Source organism: Podarcis gaigeae (genome assembly GCF_964106915.1).
Source record: "Podarcis gaigeae genome assembly, chromosome: 1".
NCBI classification, from domain to species: Eukaryota; Metazoa; Chordata; class Lepidosauria; order Squamata; family Lacertidae; genus Podarcis; species Podarcis gaigeae.
The window spans coordinates 29,233,786-29,245,970 of record NC_139678.1 but is presented as its reverse complement, the minus strand read 5'-3'; the positions used below and the strand labels follow the sequence as shown (position 1 = coordinate 29,245,970).

General features: G+C 44.7%; 1 protein-coding gene across 27 annotated transcripts in view; it reads left to right on the top strand.

Moving 5' to 3' along the window:
- The window catches only part of NRXN3 (neurexin 3), a 1,202,656-nt gene that overhangs the window by 11,285 nt on the left and 1,179,186 nt on the right, over positions 1-12,185 (top strand). Inside the window, exon 1 of one of the 27 annotated variants that reach the window (XM_083730632.1) lies at positions 10,125-10,143. The exons of the other annotated variants lie outside the window; for them this stretch is intronic. The gene's annotated coding sequence lies outside the window, so the exon portion shown is untranslated. Of the gene's footprint in view, positions 1-10,124; positions 10,144-12,185 lie in introns of those variants that run through there. 27 annotated transcript variants of the gene reach the window in all.

Below are 12,185 nucleotides of genomic sequence, written 5' to 3'. Positions count from 1 at the left end.
CTTAATTAAACATTGATTCAAGGCTGGATGCAGGTCAGGTTTTCCCCAGGTCAAGGTCCTGGAATGTAGATATGTGGTGCTGTACACAGCCCTGAAACTAGCAAATTACACTTTCCATTTTAAAATCTCAGTATGTTTTTGTTTCTTAGAATTTGTCAGCAACACCAGGCACTTTCAGCTATAACTAGCAAAATGTAAATATTTATAATAAATTAAATAGTAATAATAATATTGTCATTATTACTTGTACCCTGCCCATCTGACTGGGTAGCTCCAGCCACTCTGGGTGGCTTCCAATATATATAAAAACATTATACATTAAAAAGCTTCCCTATATAGGGCTGCCTTCAGATGTCTTCTAAAGTTTATATAGTTACTCATCTCCTTGACATCCGATGGGAGGGTGTTCCACAGGATGAGTTCTACTACCGAGAATGGCAGTAATCCAAGTGGGGGATAAGCAGGGCATGTACCACTCTAGTGAGACAGTGTGCAGAACTCGTTCAAATGTAGCTGGACAGTCATTTCAGATATACTATCCTAGAATCAATTCTTCACATAACTAAAAAAATGTAAGCAATGAGCAGGCATCTGATCTCACTGGCTTGACATTTTGGTGCCTTGGCTAAGACCATTGAAATGACACCCTACCACAGTAAAATATTATTATTGTTGTTGTTATTTAAATGAAATAACTGGTAGCGTGTTGCTTCTTAATTATGTCCAAAGTATGCTGCCTCAGGCAGGCTGCCCAAATGTAGCCAAGTGGCTGAGCTCTACCCTACCACTAGGCAGAATAAAGCAGCCTGCTTCAAGCCGATTTGGGCATTGTTAAAATAGGAATAGCACCTCCTCCAATCTGTTCTGGAAGCTGTGTCTGTAGCAGTTCTTCTTTTCCTTCTCCTTTTTTTTTTTTAGTGTTGTCCTGGAAATAATTGTCATACTTTTCCTGGAAATTTGCCTCCTCCCACCTCCTGAAATTGTACACTATTTTTATTTTTGCTAATGGGCAACAGGTTTGCATGCATGCTTCACCCATATTCAAACCAATTAATTTGTGTAAAAGAGGGAGTCTGTAAAGCAAAACTAGTCTGAGTCTTGACTTAACTTATGCTAGAAGGCAGAATAAACTTGGTGACTTGGTGAATGTGCAGAGGTGCCAACTTCCAAGGGACTGTTTTTTAAGAATGGCCCTACCTTCTTGCTCACCCCAGGAAGAGGAGGGCAAGAAGCTGCCACATTGGCAGGATGGGACATGAACCTGTAGTCATCTTTCTCTTGGTAGCAGTGGTGGCAGCAAGGATGGTTAGATACAAACCTGCCGGAGGGGTGGGCGGTGTGAGTGCAGACTTCCTCACCCTATGGCAAAATATATAGATCTGACACTGACGTTTGGATCCTTATGTATCCACAACTGCCCCACCTATGCAGAAGATGTAGGTGTTAGAAAACATTGAGAGAAAAAAGTAAGGAGGGAGCTCTCTTAAAAAGCCCGATCAAGACAGCTTGCTTAGTGGCTGTGGAATGTTGACTGTATACATGATGATGGAAAACTGTCCCAAGTGGAATCAAATGGAGTGCAATGGAAGAGGGCTTTGCTACCTGTCTGGAACCCTGAGCAGGAATACCACACAGTGCAACATTACACTTGTTGCACTGTAAATTTCTTAGTCTGTGTTCTGGCCTTTTGCCCCACAAGCTGGAGGCAACTTTTCTTGTGAGCGAACTGCAATGTTTGGAACTCAAGCTTCTGGTTTTGTTCTAAAGACTGTATAACTCAAGGCCCATCACTTTCTTTGTGTGCCCATTTGTTACGTGGGTGAGGTGGCTATTATTGTTATGTGCAGCAAGCTCAGCTCCTTTTGATGGATGGCCCCGCATCAGGAGTAGGCCTGAGGTTGATTGGATTCTTTTTCACACAAATGCACCCTGAACAGTATGTGTCTGTGACCTCAGAGTGTGCCCGCTCAAATTCAATTTGTTTTTGGCAAATATGCTGTGGTGCATTTATAGTTTTATCAGTTGCTTCTTGATTTCTGTTGGGCTGTGGCTTTGCAAACAAAGACAACCACAATGGTCTATACATATTGGCTTCAGAGAGACTTAACAGATGAAGTTTAATGTGAGGCTGCTTCTGAGGTTACATTTTTGTTTGTTAAATTTCTATACTGCCCTTCATCCTATAATCATGGAGTGGTGTACAATTTCTCTACGTAGCTAAATAGCTACAGCATAGCTATAAAGATACACACATCTGCCTTTTTGAAATGATCAGGTGCTGGTATAAGATCAATAATGCAAGTCAGAACTACAACAAAAGTTAGCAGAATGGAATACTACTATCTGGATTCCAACCAATCCATTCAATCTCACACAGTTGCCTGTCAAAAAAGTAAACATTACATGACCACTTTGCATGCTCAGTCCTATTTTTTGTGGGGGGAGTTTCCCCCGTAGTTGTAGTATTCCTGCAGACTTTGGGGCTCCTTTAAACTTAGTGATACCTTTGTCTTGTATGTGGGGGCCTCTACTTTGGCTCCATAAGTAACAGCACTCACCTTCTAGTGAACCATTCTCCATTTCTCTGACCAGGTCCATACCTGCTTAATTTCCACAGAAGCTCTAGGGCAAGAGTGGAAGCCTCTTTTCAGCCTGAGGGTCCCATTCCTTTGTGAAAACCCACCTGTAGGTGGGGCCACAATTTTCCAGTTATGACATAATTATCCCAAGTCACAATGCGGCTTTAGAGCTCAGCGATCAACAATCAACATGGTTTTCTCACTGCACCAGCTGCAGGAGAAATGCTGCGAGCAAAGGTAACCCTTATACATCACCTTCATGTATCTGATGAAGATATTTGATCCTGTCATCTGAAAAGGACTCTTCACACCGCCCAGCAAGATAGGAAGCTTCACAAGATGATTGTGTCCTTCCGCAAGAACATGTGCGGCACCGTCCAGTATGATGGCTCATCCTCAGACGGCTTCTGTATAAAGAGCCGTGTGAAACAGAGCTGTATTCTTGCCCCAACTCTCTTTGGCATATTCTTCTCCCTGCTGATCTCCTGTGCCTTCAGCTGGATTGAAGACAGTGTGTAATTCCATTCAAGGAGCAATGGGGACTGTTTACCTGGCACATCTCCTCACTAAAACAAAAGTGTGACGGGTCCTTATCTGAGAGATGTTGTTTGCAGATGACAGCCTTGACTCTGAGGAAGCTCTACAGAGACTCATCAACCATTTTGCCCAAGCAAAATGGAGTTTTGCAGGGAGTTTTGACCAACATCCTTCACCAGCACTCCACGCATCAGCGTTGGTGACAACACTCTTGAGGTGGTAGATGATTTCATCTACCAGGGCTCCACCATAATCAGCAACATCTCCACTGATGCTGAGCTGGACAAGCATATTGGCAAGGCAACTACAACAATGGCTGGCTTCTCCAGGCTTGCGTGTTGAGTACACTGCTTTATGGAAGTGAGTGGTCTGCAATTTACAACCACCAGGAGCGATGCCTCAATGCGTTCCACATGCATTGTGTCAGGAAGATTTTGGACATCACATGGCAGGACAGAGTCTCAAACAAAGATGTGTTCTCCCAAGCCCACATTCTCAGCATTTCCCCACTCCTGTCTTAGTGACGTGTATGCTGGCTTGGTCATGTCTACAGAATGGAAGATGGCAGGATCTCCAAGGACATGCTCTACGGGCAGGTTTCTTCAGGCACTAGGCCCGTTGGCAGACCAACTGCATTACAAAGATGTCTGCAAATGTGGCTTGAAGGCTGGCAACATCAGGCCTGCTATGTGGGGATCCCTTGTAGATGACCACAGTGGCTGGAGACAGTCATTCAGGTTGTAAATCCATAGCCATGACCAGAGAAGGAATGGCCGCTGGGAGGAGTGTTGAGAGAAGAAACTCCATGGTGCGTCTGCAGCAGCACAACCAGACGCCTTTATCTGTCCCAGCTGCAACAAAACATGTATTTCCTGCATCAGTCTCTACAGCTACAAGAAGGCACACTCCTCCATTGTCTCCCAAGAGAGACTGATGCCAACAACTACTTATGTGCTAAATAATTTCACCTTTTGTCAGCATCAGTTTTTGAAACCAGCTTTCATGTTCAGGTAGGCAATTGGCAGAAATTGTAATTTTTAAAAAATAAAATACTTTAGGCAGGTTATTTACTTTAACCTTTCCTCTCCCCCCACTCCCTCCCAGCACAGTTGCACATAGAACAGTCGCCAGAATCCTAGGCCTGATTTGCACTATACATTTAAAGCACTATACATTTAAAGCAGTATCATATTACTTTTAAACAGTCATCAATTTCCCCAAAGAATCCTGGGAACTGTAATTTGCTAAATGTGCTGAGAGTTGTTTGGAGACCCCTGTTTCCCTCCCAGAGCTGCAATTCTCAGAGTGTCAATCCCTCTTCCCATGGGACTCAGGGGCCTTCTTTGGACGAAACATGCATACACTTTTCATTGTCACTCAGTTTTAAGGGTAAACAAGGCCCCGCAGGCCCTAAATATAGCTGTATGGACTTTGCTCAGGCCACACACCTGCACCAGATCATCTTTGTGCATTTTTTCCTGGTTGGAATGTGTCCTTTAAATTTAATGATTCTTCTTACTTGCCTGGATGACCAATAGAGAAGGATGTCCAAGTGTAAATAAACCACCTTGACTCTATAAAGGTACAGTTCACATGACAGTGGTACCTCAGGTTACAGACGCTTCAGGTTACAGACTTCGCTAACCCAGAAATAGTACCTCGGGTTAAGTACTTTGCTTCAGGATGAGAACAGAAATCGCATGGCGGCGGCAGCAACAACGGCAGCAGCGGAAGGCCCCAATAGCTAAAGTGGTACCTCAGATTAAGAACAGTTTCAGGTTAAGAACGGACCTCCGGAACGAATTAAGTTCTTAACCCGAGGTACCACTGTAGTTGCTCTGCCCACTTTTGCCTCTGGGGGGCCTCTAGGTAGCCCCCCCAAGAGGGAATGTGGCCATCAAGCTGAAATATGTTCCCCATCCTTGTCCTAGAACATGACAAGGTACAGGGAAATCTGAGCAGGTATGTATGCCTGTGACTTTGAAACCGCGGGACACCTTTTCTCCCGCCCATTTGGAAATTTCCCACAGAACCGATCTGCTTTTAGAAGGGGGGGGGTAATTTTCTATGATGGCACAGTGACCGGATTTCTGCATTCGCCACAGCACTTCTTGCTTATGGGATATTTATGGCTAGGTGACTAAAAGAATGTCTCTAACAGCTATCTAAGGGATCTTATTATTCCCAGAAGGATGGAATGAGTTTTGAATCGCTGTGTTGGATTCCGCAAGTACTTCTGCCTCCCTTGCTAGGCAATGATATACCATAGCGTGCTTTCAATATTAGTGCAATTGATTGGTATTTCACTTCTAATGCTGCCAATAAATTACCTTGTTGGTCTACGATTGTTGGGAAAGGGCTTTAAAAAAAACACACAAAAAAAAACCTGCTTGTGATTCTGCTGTTTTTTATGTGGTGAGGTGACTCACCATGGCAGGACAGTGGCTATTAATAATGCTTTACGTTCCATATCTGTTGCTCTGTGCCTCTCATGTTCAGGAGAGAAAGAAAGCAGGAAAGGAGCTGCCTTTTACGGGTTCTGTTTCTGTTGCTTGAAAGAGCAGGAAAAGCCCTGGAGTTTGCCTTCTCCTGTGCCAGGGGAAAAGTACTCACATAGAAACCATCTCAAAAGGAGGGTATGCGGGGTTTGCGGAAGCACCTAACAAAAAAACAAACAAACAAAAAAAAGGCATGTGTGAAGGAAGAAGCAAGCCTGAATGTAGTTCTAACAAGTACTAATTTTATATGTGAAGCGTGCTCATGTGTTTTGACCGTCGGATGCCAAGGCAACCTTGTATCAGGAAGTTGCTAATGTTAGATGTTTTATTATGCTTTTATATGTGCTGGAAGCCACCCAGAGTGTGTATGGGGGTTGGGTTGGTAATAATAAAAATAAAAATAAATAGCAGCAGGGACCAAGGGTATTCATGTACCTTATTTTGGTACACTGGCTCAAACAAGTCATTCATGGACATGCTGTTGCCTTTCTTATTGGATAACTGGTTTGAGTCCTAAATTGTCAAAAAAGCCAGAAGATTAACTAAGAAGCGAATTTCTACTCCGCACATGAAATAATTCTCATTTCTAAACAGAGTGACTTCTGCATGTGATCTATTCTTTTCTCTAAATCTAAGGAATGGGACAATTTTGAATCTTAACTTGATTAGGACAAAGATGCAGCCAAGAAACTTGGAGAAGATGGTGTGTGTGGTTTATCCAGCATGGCAGTGCACTGTCATGTGTGCCTGTTGCCATCTTTGGTTGATTGTGCCTTTTAATTTGTGTGCTATTATTATGTAAGTAATCTTGAGTTAATTTTGTATTTAAAAAACAACAACTAGTGAGTTCAGGCAACAACAGCAAACGTTCCAGGCATAAGGGGCAGCACAGAGGGATAGGCAGAGTTGTTTCAGTGAGCAGGAGATGCTGTGTTTGCATGTGGAATTATCTCCAAATGAAGTCGTTTTGTAGACATTGATTCTGGGATTTCAGGTAAATCCACTTACCCCCTTTTAGGGGTGTGGTGGCTTTGCGGGATGCCCAGCGCCTCCCTTCCCGCTGACAATGCAGGGCTGGGCTTCAGGGTCTGATCCCTGCCCGAACGCGAGCTTTGGCTTGTGCTCCCAGCTTGAAATTCTGCTCTGCATCAGCCTGCCAAATTGGCCAATGGCAGGCTGGCCCGGAGGGCTGAGCTCTCCAGGGGCAGGCTTAAGGAAGCAATCACGCGTCTCTCAGCAGCGATGGAGCAAGCTGATTGGGCACCTGGGGCGGTGCGAGCTGGGGCAGGATGCTCCGCAGGGCCTCCAAGGAGTCTGCCTGCCTATTCCCACTCAGCTGCCCTACAGCTGAGGGGGTAGTGGTGGTGGCAGGTGGACTGGTAGGGGCAGCGCGGAGCCTGCAGGCACCCAAACCACCGCGTCACTCCCAGGAGAGACACGTGGCTTGAGCACGCTGCAGGCCCTGCTGTGAATGCTGCCTGGCATTTTGTCACTCCCCCTCAGTGGTGATACCCAGGGTAGTCCGTCCCCATCGCACTCCTGTCCCTCATGTCTGCTCCCGGGGGATTTAAAACAGCCCATGCCAGCCCCTGATGCCCAGCTCTTCTTTGTTGGATCCACCCATCTACTCTGGTTATTTTGCATTTACTCATTGAATTGACCTTGCTATGGCTGCGGTGGTCGCCGTATTAGTGAGGCCAGGTAGGAATTTGCCTACCAAGCAAATTGGCTATGACCTGGAGGTTTTGCCTACCCCATAGCAATCATCACAACTTTGGCGGTTTTGGCATTGGGTGACCTTAGCTTTGGTTGGAAGGGGGGATGTACCCTCGCCTTCCCCTCCAGTGTGGTGTAGTGGTTAAGAGCGGTAGTCTCCTAATCTGGGGAACCGGGTTCGCGTCTCCGCTCCTCCACACGCAGCTGCTGGGTGACCTTGGGCCAGTCACACTTCTGTGAAGTGTCTCAGCCCCACTCACCTCACAGAGTGTTTGTTGTGGGGGAGGAAGGGAAAGGAGAATGTTAGCCGCTTTGAGACTCCTGAAGAGGAGTGAAAGGCGGGATATCAAATCCAAACTCTTCTTCTTCTTCTTCCATAAATAGGGTATCTCGTTAAAGGGATCCATGATGGAGTTGCTTCTGTCCATTTGCCCAGACAGGGGGCTTGGGCCTAAGTGCTCCTAGAGGCGGGGATCCCCGCAGGAATCCCCCTATTTGATGTAAGTCATAGGAATCCCCGCTGCCGGGTTGACCCTGATATCATTTCTGGTAGGCATCCTGGAAATAAATGTTTACCCAATGCCTATGCCAAACCACTTCATCTGTTGTCAATAAAGTTGTGGCCTCATTTGATCCCATTCAACTGTGTGGTCTCCTTTATTGGTAGCTCACCTGAGTGGGGGTGGGGTGGGGGAATGCGCAGCCTGGGCCTGCAATCTTGTTAAGGAGTACTCAGTTACTGGTTAACCCCCCCCCCAAAAAAAAAAACCATTGCAAATTTATTTGGTACTTATTGGCGGCAGCAAGAATGTTTATGTTGGCACACTGGGTGTAGCAGTATGGTTAAAAAGGCTTTGGGACTTTGGTATTATCAGGAAAAATACTAATTGTAACAGATGCAAAACCACAGACAGCCTCTGGTAGGACCAGTTGTTCCATTTTTATCACTTCCTGGAATGAACACAGTTGCATAGCTTGACGTTTAAAGAGGTTTTAGACTCGTGCAGAAGTTAGCAACATTTTCCTCAATAACAGGAGCTTTCTTTTCATAAAAGATTTCTGTAACTCTGCTTTGGAAAATTCTGATAAAATGGCAATTATAAATAAGGAGGAAATATCTGAATCCCTGGTGATTTTTTGGGTGGTAGTAGGGTAACAACACTTTTAAAGCAGCACTCTTAATAATCACAGATCAGGACAGGAGGAATTATGCAAGTTGCAAGGTATTTCAACAAGGCGTTCTAATATCACCTTTTCAGTCTGAAAAGTGTCACTAGACTGTGTTCCAGTTACAGATAGGTAGCCGTGTTGGTCTGCCATAGTCAAAACAAAAAAAATTCCTTCCAGTAGCACCTTAAAGACCAAGAACTGACTTAGTTGGTCTTTAAGGTGCTACTGGAAGGAATTTTTTTTTGTTTTGACTAGACTGTGTTGTTTATGTTGGACAGTTGAATGTTGACCGCTGTGTTCAGGCTCCACACAGGTGTCAATAACAGCAGATTCTTGGTGGGACTGTGAATACAGGCCTGCAGCAGGGTTTTTACTACTCTGAGTTGTACCTAAGACATTAGTGCACAGTAGCTTACAGTGTGTGGAGACAATGCACGAGCGCTTTCCACACATTACTCTGAACAGAAGGGAGTAGCATTTTACCTGCTTGTGGCCTCTGGTCCCATGCTGTGTACAGATTTGGTGGAGGGCTCTTCCTTACCTACTGCTGCACATGAACTAGGCTCGCAACCAGTGATCATAAACAAGTGGAATACTGTTCCCCCTTGTCTACCTATTCAAATGAACATGTGAAAAGTGCTATAGGGAATGAAGGCAACTGTTGAATGTCCCATACCCCAATAGCTGCTACTCCTCAAAGATAATACTAGGTGACCTGATTTCAAAATTAAGGCAGCCTTTATCTATTCATATAACAAAGATGCAGATCAATGCCCTTCATTTATTCTGGAGCGGCTGCTGGTACCCATCCAGACCCTGATTGGGCTTTTGCCCCTTGCTTACGTCTGTGAAACAAGCCCGGAAATTCACAGTGAATGGCTGATAAGTGATATGTGAAAGTTGTCTTAAACTTCTATTCTCTACCTTGTTCCTCTGAACTCTGCCCACCACTCTGTGAATACTAACACTGGCCTATAAATTATCCAGCAGGGCTCTGGCACTTAAGCGGCTGGTGTTTTCAGTGGCGTGCATGCATAATCGATCCAGGAGCCTGCCTCTGCTTTTAGCAGAGGCATTTGCAGAAACCTTGGGCTTTCAAAGCTTCCAGCCGTAGACTGCCCATATGAGGTCCCCCCCCCCTTCATCTTTCCCTGCCATCTCTTTCCGTCCAAACCCTGCATCACTCCCACACCTTTTTCAAAGGGCTGAGTTATCGCCGCTGCACACAGAGGAGGGAGATTTTCACAAAGGGCGACGTGGAGGCAACTGACCAGTCTGCAAAGAGACATCTCCTCGTGTGCTGGATTCTATCCATCTTGTTCCATCACTTTTTGGAATCTGCTTCTTGTGCTTCCCATCAATTTCTCCCTTAACATGTGAAGCATCTTTCTCTGCTATTTTTGGACTTCCTTGGAGAGCTGTCACTGCCCGCATGAAGCGCCGTGCATCCTCTGGCTTTTATAGGTTGTGGTACAGTGCACAGAGTGGTGGGCTTCTAAGAATGCATCAGGTTTTCCACTTGTTGAGCTGGATTTTGGTACTGCTGAAAGAAAGCCCTTGGGTTGCTGTGGAAAGTTACTGTGTTTTCGTTTTGAGGCTTTGGATTAGGATGAGACGATCAGCTGGCTCAAGACTAGGAACCGGTACTGGTATTAAATAAATTGTTCAGACCTTTGTTTAATTCTTTCCTGATAGTTCTCTGTAACTTGACTCATCCCTTTGCATGGTAAATGATGGTGATTTTCATGAGGAATATAAACTAGGACCATGCTTGTAGTAGGGTCTTTTTCTTTTATGGATGAATATAATTCTCAGTACACATTTTGTTAAGGATGCTATTCTGTTTTTTCTAGTCAATCACAAAGATGTAAGTTTCCACCCTTGATTCCTACCTTCCTCGACAGTTTTTCTTTTGCAATTATACTTTCCTAAGTATTAAATATTTCCCTTCTTGCAAATAAAATAGGAATCCTGACTGATGTGCTTTAACAAGGAAATTGTGCATCTGGCTGTATACAAAGTGCTGTCAAACATACTGAGTAAACAAACTAAAAGGTAGACAATTTTCCTCTACTTTTTCAATTTTAGTTGTTTTGAGTGTTGTGTGTGAGATAATGTGATAGAAAATAATGCAGCTGAAATAGAGGTTTGTTGCTGCTTTTGTTGGGCTTTTTTTTTAACAAAAAACCCACCAAAAATTCAACCTGATCTCCCTTCTGTTGAATTCCAGAATAAAATTATTGGTGGCAAATTGAACTTGATTAAAGGTAAAGGTAAAGGGATCCCTGACCATTAGGTCCAGTCACGGACAACTCTGGGGTTGCGGAGCTCATCTCGCTTTACTGGCCGAGGGAGCCGGCATTTGTCATGTGGCCAGCATGACTAAGCTGCTTCTGGCGAACCAGAGCAGCGCATGGAAACACCATTTACCTTCCCACCAGAGCAGTACCTATTTATCTGCTTGCACTTTGACGTGCTTTTGAACTTCTAGATTGGCAGGAGCTGGGACAGAGCAATGGGAGCTCACCCAGTCACAGGGATTTGAACCGCCGACCTTCTGATCGGCAAGCCTTAGGCTCTGTGGTTTAGACCACAGCGCCACCTGCATCCCTTTTGAACTTGATTAGCTAATGACAATTTGCATTTTGTGTAAGTAGGTTTCCAGTTTTGAGAGCGTGTGTGTTTCTACGTATCTAGGTGATTAAAGATGCATTTTTAAAAGTGGGTGCAAAGATTAGTCTCGGTGCAGTATTAAGAACATATGTTCATAATCTTCGGTGCATATATGGTTCCTGAGTTAGTGTACATAACATTCTGTGAGGCTCATCAAAAGTGACCATAGCCTGATTCAGAAGTAAAGGGGAATTGTGATTTGTTATGTAAATGAGATGTGCTGAGCTTTGGGTTTGTGCAAATTTCCTCTCCTTATTTCGTGCACTATGAGGAAGAGACTGAAAGCATCTACTGGTTTTAAATTTACAACAGTTAATTGTGGCAGTGTTAGAAACCTTTTTCTGTGAACCGCCATGAGACCCCCCAGGTATAGGGCGGTATATAAATTAATTAATTAAATAAAAATAAATAGAAACTGATATGTGAAAACTAAGAGCTAAATGGCACCTTAAACAGGTTATAGGCACCACAAAGGAATATCTAGGCGTACTTTTTAAATAACAGCAATACAAAGCTGAAAATGAATGAACTGCAGCTAAAATCTTGTTTAAATGGTCGAGTACTCTACTACTCTGAAGACTGCAAAAAACAAACAGGGCCATCTTACCCATAGGCACTAGGGGGGTGCGGGGCACCTGGGCACCAGGCTTTCAGGGGCGCTAGGCCGAGAGTCCAGGGCCTGAGAGTTGAGTCCGAGGAAGAGCCTGCCCGTCGGTCGGAGCCCCGCAGTGGGCTCTTCTACTGTGGGTGGCTCTACACCACGAGTTTGGGGCTGATTGAGCCAGCAAGACACTGAGGCGGCTGGCTGACTCCGCCTTCCTGCACGCCTGGGGCTGGGAAACCTGGGTTTCAGATTTGGGCTTGTTCTTGCATGCTGTTTTTTTTGTAAAGAACCCACAGTTCCTTGGATTTGGCTGTAGCTTTCCAGTCAATATCACTTACACATACGTTTATTCATAAATCTGTTCCATCTGGTTTCTGCATTAATCTGCATTTTTTAACCCCCCCCCAC